Genomic DNA, 6,925 nt, shown 5'->3' with positions numbered 1-6,925 from the left:
GTCTACCACAACAGAGAAGCTCAGATTACAACACACACCGAAGTATCATGACTTAATTCTCTGCTCAGGACGACATTACTCCACTACATCTTTACATAGCAAGTACTTGTTTGCTGCTACATAATGATCTGAATGTTGCGTAGAGCTCCTTTAATTTAAATATTCCTCTCTTTGATAAAAGAGTGAAAGTTAACCTTGGATGCCAGCTTTAATAGCGTTAACCTGTATTTACTGAGGACGTTGATTCCACCAAAACAGCTAACAGTTCGGATATTCTGTACAACAGAGTTTTACACTGACGTGTAATTCAGCAGCAGTGGTGCGTATGACTTAGTTTGATGGAAGTGTCAGTGGAACCATCCATTCAGCAAAGTTGTTCCACTTCATTTAAACTTCTAGTAGACCATAGCAAATCTTGACAAGATGGAAGGCCCATTGACTAATCAAGCTTTTGAGCAAGCAGTGTGAAACTCGCAAAATAAACTGACAAGTTGTGAAAATCCTGCTGTGCAGTATGTTTTAATGGTTTATCTAAAGACCTCACTGTTGGGTTAATACTATTGCACTAGGTGACATGTTCCATCATTAACATGCCTCCATATGTCATCAGTTAAAACAAAACAGATCCAAGAGTTTTTCTTTGCACACAAAAGGCTTATCCCTGTCAAATTTTGTTCTTGTGTCTGTTAAAATATGTTTCAGTTAGCACTTCTACCAAGATAACCCATCCACCTGACAGGTGTGGCATATCACGGTGCTGATTACACAGCGTCATTACCACACACAGGTGTGTGTTGGTGCATTGCAAAGTTGCTGGACATTGGTAGGAACTGGAACCCTGTCAATCCATAGTATCCCAAACATGCTCAGTGTGTGACGTGTCTGGTCACTGAGTATGCAGGCCATGCAAGTACTGGGATGTTTGCAGCTTCCAGGATCAAGTACAGATCCTTGCCACATGGGGCTGTGCATTATCATGCTGCAACACGAGGTGCTGACGGTGGATGAATGGCACAACAGTGGGTCTCATCACAGTATCTCTGTCAGATCGTGTTTGTTTGACAGCAATACTGACGACAATGACAACTGTGTTTGTTGTCCGTAGCTTATGCCAAACCATATCATATCATAACCTCGATGCCATCAGTGGGTACTCTGTTACTGGTACTTGTACTGGTACTCTCACAGTTTTGGTATTAGCAAACTGCTTGCCCATACAATGCCATACACGCCCTCTGGCATATGGCACAGTGAAAACCAGTATTTGTCCATGAAGAGAACACTTCTCCAAAGTGCCAGACAGAAAGGTGAAGACCCCGGTCAACATGACAAGCTTGCAGATGAGCTTCTCTGAACTAGTTTCTGACAGTTCGTGCAGAAATTCTTTGGTGAGCAAACCAATTGTTGCATAAACTGTCCAGGTGCCGGTCTCAGATGATCTTGCAGATGTGAGGCTGGTTGGATGTACTGCCAAATTCTTGGAGGTGACACTGCAGACAGCTTCTGGTAACAAATTGAAGATTCATTTCACAGGCAATAGCCCTGATGGATGTTCCTGCAGCCAGCATGCCAACTGCACACTCTCTCAAAACGTGCAACATCTGTGGCATCAACCTGCACATTTTAGAGTGACCAGGCCAAGGCACACCTGTGTAATAATCACGTTTAATCATGTCCTGATGTGTTACACCTGTCAGGTGGATGGATCATCTTGGCAAATCTGTCTTGGTGCAAGTTCTCACTTACAGTAAACAGATTTTAACAAATCTGTGAACAAAATTTGAGAGGTATAAACCTTTTTTGTGCACAGAAAAAGTCTTAGATATTTTATTTTGACTCGTGAGAAATGGGAGCAGAAGCAAAAGTGTTGCATTTATATTTTTGTTCGGTGTTTTTATCCTGTTTTTGGAATTATTTCAGTATAAGACTGACAATACAAAAAATACATAATAACACCAAATGTTTCCTTCAAGCCGAGGCAGGCAGATAAAGTGGCTCACGCTGAAAATAACACCAACATTTTGCCACATTTAGCTTCAAACAATGTTTAAAAAAGTGTCGTGAATTTTTTTAACATCACCTTTTACCACATTTACAGCAATATTTGTTAACTTAGAAATATATTAAATAGTTAAATCTAAATATTAAATGTGGCACCTAAATGCTAAATATAAATATGAATGTTAAATCTAAATGCTAAATGTAAATATAAATATAAATATAAATATAAATGTTAAATCTAAATATTAAATATAAATATAAATGTTAAATCTAAATGCTAAATATAAATTTAAATGTTAAATGTTAAATCTAAATGTTCTGGGTGAAACTAAATATTTAGCTAATATGCAAATTCACACTGCCGGTCACCAGAAGTACCAAAATAAAAGCTCGAGATGGTCAGACTGTGTTTATAGAATCAAATAACAAATTAAAACCAACTTATCAGGGGAAATGGACACTTGAACATACATTAGCATGATAATAACAAGAAACGTGTTTGGAGAAATTTTATTTGATGTGTACTTTGAGTTGTTAGTGTCCCTTCAGAGGGAATCACCTTGTTGTTTACAAATACTTCCGGGTAGAAAACCAGCGAGTTTAGCTACATATATGAATATCTCACATTTTTCATGTCACTATATCACCGTTTAGACTAATCTGGTGTTTGTAAAGTCTATAAACACAATGATTGAACAAACATTACTATCACGTTCTGAAATTAATAACATGGTTATCGTAGATTAGCGGGGCTAACCGTTAGCTGTTAGCCCCGTTAGCGGTGTCTGTAATGACTCATTAACTCTAAATGGTCCGTGAAAAAAAATATTTTTTTTCCAGCGGATATCTTAGTTACAACAGGATTGAGCTAACTGGAGCAGTTTCATGTCGTATCCGACAACGGGAGGCTTTTAACAGATGACGTCCTGATGTTAGCTTTGCTGCTGCTGCAGCCACTGATGCTCTAGACATCGTGATTTCCCAAAACTGAATAAATACCACACATCGCAACACAAAACTGCTTTGCTAGCTCAATCATGTTGTAACTAAGACATCCGCTGGAAAAAAATATTTTTTTCCCGGACCGTTTAAGAGTTAATGAGTCATTACAGACCACTAACGGGGCTAAGAATTGACGGTTGTTAGCTTAGCTTAGGTTGTTAGTCCCTCTGAAGGGACACTAACAACTCAGAGTACACATCAAATAAAATTTCTCCAAACATGTTTCTTGTTATTTTAGGTAGTTATTATCACGCTTATGTATGTTCAAGTGTTCATTTCCCCCGATAAGTTGGTTTTAATTCGTTATTTGATTCTATAAACACAGTCTGACCATCTCGAGCTTTTATTTTGGTACTTCCGGTGACCGGCAGTGTGAATTTGCATATGCTAAACATTTAGTTTCACCCATAATTTATATTTAATATTTAGATTTAGCATTTAGATTTAACATTTATATTTATATTTAATATTTAGATTAACATTTAACATTTACGTGCCACATTTAATATTTAGATTTAACTATATAATATATTTCTAAGTTAACAAATATTGCTGTAAATGTGGTAAAAGGTGACGTTAAAAAATTCACAATACTTTTTTAAACATTGTTTGAAGCTAAATGTGGCAAAATGTTGATGTTATTTTCAGCGTGCAACACTTTACAAACGGCACCCCATAGGCAGATGATTCTATTCTGTTATGTTAAAAATTCAGCATTGTAATTACACACTTTTAATTCAGTGTTCCACAAAGGAACAATTGCATGAATACAAGCGTGTCAAGTGTGTTGCCTGCACAGCTGTGAGCCGGTAAGAGTGCCAAGGCAACAAGTGTGAGTATGTGAGTCATCACCCCCCCCCCCCCCCATGTGTACTGCAGAAGAACTCAGGATAAAGGTTATCTGGCCTGTCCTACACACAGTGTATCAGGGCCAGCTGCTGGCTGAGGCGCTGTGGTGCGCCTGGCTGCTGCTGTGTGATGGCTTCACTCGGCAGGGATGAGTAACAGTAAACAACAGTTGCAGTGTGGTCATGGCTCTGAGGAAGCGGGGCCGGGATGGAAGCACGGTAAAATGTCAGCACATCAGTCACATCGCAGAGTTCACCAGCAGGTCTGTTGGCCGATACAGGATTTCTAATGAGGCTGTGGGAGCTTTCACTGTTTGGGCTTCAGCTGTTGGCTTTAGAGTAAAATGATCAAAGACGAAAATGTCTAATACTAATAATAAAGTATGACATAGGTTTGACAGTCTGACAATCAGATATGGAGAAAGAAAACAGAGGCTCTAACCACACTGGATTAGACACAAGAAAAGACAGCATTTGAAGTCCAAACACGATCCAGTATCAGGGTTAACACACTCCCGCCTCAGTCCTTCTTCTACCATCGCCAACTGATTTTCAACACATCAAAACTAACAACACACCATACCATCTCTGCAGTCCATTTATAGATCCACCTCCGCATGCAAGCAAAAACATCACATCCCACCTCCACCAGCCAGGCCAACTCCTTCCTTGGAGCCCACTCAGTCTCCTCAGCTGTCGTGAGCCAATTAGAGCCGTCTGGTTCCAAGACATTCATCTAACATGCCTGGCTCTTAGATTTTTGAAACCCATTCGATGAAATAAGTGCTGCATGGCATATATCTCCTATCCGCACCGAAACATGCACATATAAATTGTTTCGTTAGACGATAACAATCTTCATCTTTCTACACGTCTCAATAATATTTTCTCCCGGATAAAAAGCCATCTGAAAAGAAACCAACAATATAAGCTGGTTATTACAAGGCATAAAGGCTGTGAAGGGAAAAATTAAATCTCTGTAATTGAACACCCGGCGTGGACTGACATCTGTGTACTGCAATCAACTGTGACCATGCCCATAATTCGGGGCTGCGTCTGCTGTGTCATTGCAGATAATAGGGCCTTGTGAAATGTAGATTCTTCTGCTTTTAAACGGTCCAGTGAAATCTAACCTCCCTTCAGTTCACGCATCTCTGCTGGACACTTTTTTTATTTAGCTCCTCATTATGTGCCAGAAGCCTCCAGCGCTGGTTGCCCCCGTGTGTCTGGAGGATGTTGAGTGCTGTCTGGGGGGGTGAACGTCATTAGTTCTATTAAGTCTGTGTCGAAGTTTAAGGGAAAGAGAATTGGTGCAGTTAGGTAATGGTGTTGAGGAGGAGACAAAGATGAAAAGTCACTTCTGCTGCTGCTCAACATGACTCTGTAAACAGCAAAAAAACTAAGAAAGGCAAATGCTGATGGCGAAAAATACAACAGTTTTAAAAATTCGGCTAAGAAAATTGATTGTGGCTACACTCCATTAGGCGTGCCACTTGGTAGCTGGCTCACTGGTGCACCTGAAGTGGAACATCATTAACGTCATTAATCACACGTGCACTTTCCCTGCTACAGCAAGTCAAAATATCTGCCTCATCTTCTGACACGAGCACTGGTGCAACAGCCCTGCTCAGGGCGATTGTGACCACAGCAGCTGTGTGGCATTTGGCACTGATTTCGGATGAGATTGAGCTGCCTGACACAGGAATTAGTGATGTGCTACATCATCTCATCTCCGCAGACTGCGATATTTTAGGCATGCAGGAGACAAAGAATGGCCTCGAAGTTTTGAAAAGTAACCTTATAAGGCATTATTACAGCTGGACCTTCATAGTTCACAGGCCATTTAAAGACCTTTTGTGTGAATGGCAAGTTGCACGCACTCACTGTACATGATGTAGTGCTGGGCAAACTCACAGTAAATGTCAAGAGTGGCACAAAGCTGTTGTGTTTTCTTTTTCTATCAGTGGCCTAAATTTAGCCGAAGGTACGTCACCAGCTGAAAGAACTGAAAGAAATCATTAATCAGCGGCATGACATTAAGAGCAGATCCAAATATGAATGAAAATGTCCTCATTAGTAACGATCCATGGTGCAGTAGACCTTTGCATAATGCCCCGCACAATACACAGTGGACCTGATATGATATGTATGTGTGTGTATGTACAGCTCAATATATCTTCATCTTAATATGCCCACATATTCTGTTGCCCCGTGCCACAAGAATGTTCAGCAGGATTGACCATCTTCCTGACTCAGCCTGTTCAAGCCCTACAAAAATCTGACTAGTTCGAACTTCCTGGACAGCTTGGGCCCTTCTGTGTGGAGTTTGTATGTTCTCCCCCTGTCAGTGTGGGTGTTCTCTCGGTTCTTCAGCTTCCTCCCATGACTGAACGACATGAGGTGCTTGTGATGGATAAGGGACTGACTATTTGTAGTTGAATTTTATACATATACCAGTGATTCTAAAGAGTTTCCTGTCAAGGACCCTGTTGGAGGTGTTCGGAGGCCCGGGGCAGACCTTGAACACGCTGGAGGTGATTACATATCTCATCCGGCCTAGGAACGCCTTGGGGTCACAGAGGAGGAGCTGGAAAGTGTTGCTGGGGAGAGGGAAGTCTGAGGTGCCTTGCTTGGCCTGCTGCCCCTGTGACCCAGCCCCGGGTCAGTGGATGAAAATAGATGGATGGATAGATGAACGGGCCCCTAAATGTATGAACACAAGGTCATGGAATCCATTCAATAAGATTTTACCTCGGGGATCTCTTGCATGTCAGATACAATTAAGACCAGTGTTCTGGATGTCAACTACAGCTGAGGAGATAACCATGGAGGAAGTGAAACCTGTTAACAGAATAGTTACTCTTATGACTCTTGTAACATTGGGTTTACCTCTATAGGACAGTGGAAATAAACTAAATTTCCCATTTTCCTTGAGGTCCCTAGACTCCTAATGGTGAAAATATACATTTTTTGGCAAACTAGAAATAAGGCTCGCCCTTTTATTGACTCTTCACATGCTAACAGAGGTGTATTTTCATACTGTACATTAACAATGTACTTGACTCACGCCTCCA

This window comes from Epinephelus fuscoguttatus, linkage group LG18 (assembly GCF_011397635.1).
Source record: "Epinephelus fuscoguttatus linkage group LG18, E.fuscoguttatus.final_Chr_v1".
NCBI lineage: Eukaryota > Metazoa > Chordata > Actinopteri > Perciformes > Serranidae > Epinephelus > Epinephelus fuscoguttatus.
Note: the sequence above shows the minus strand (reverse complement) of the source record.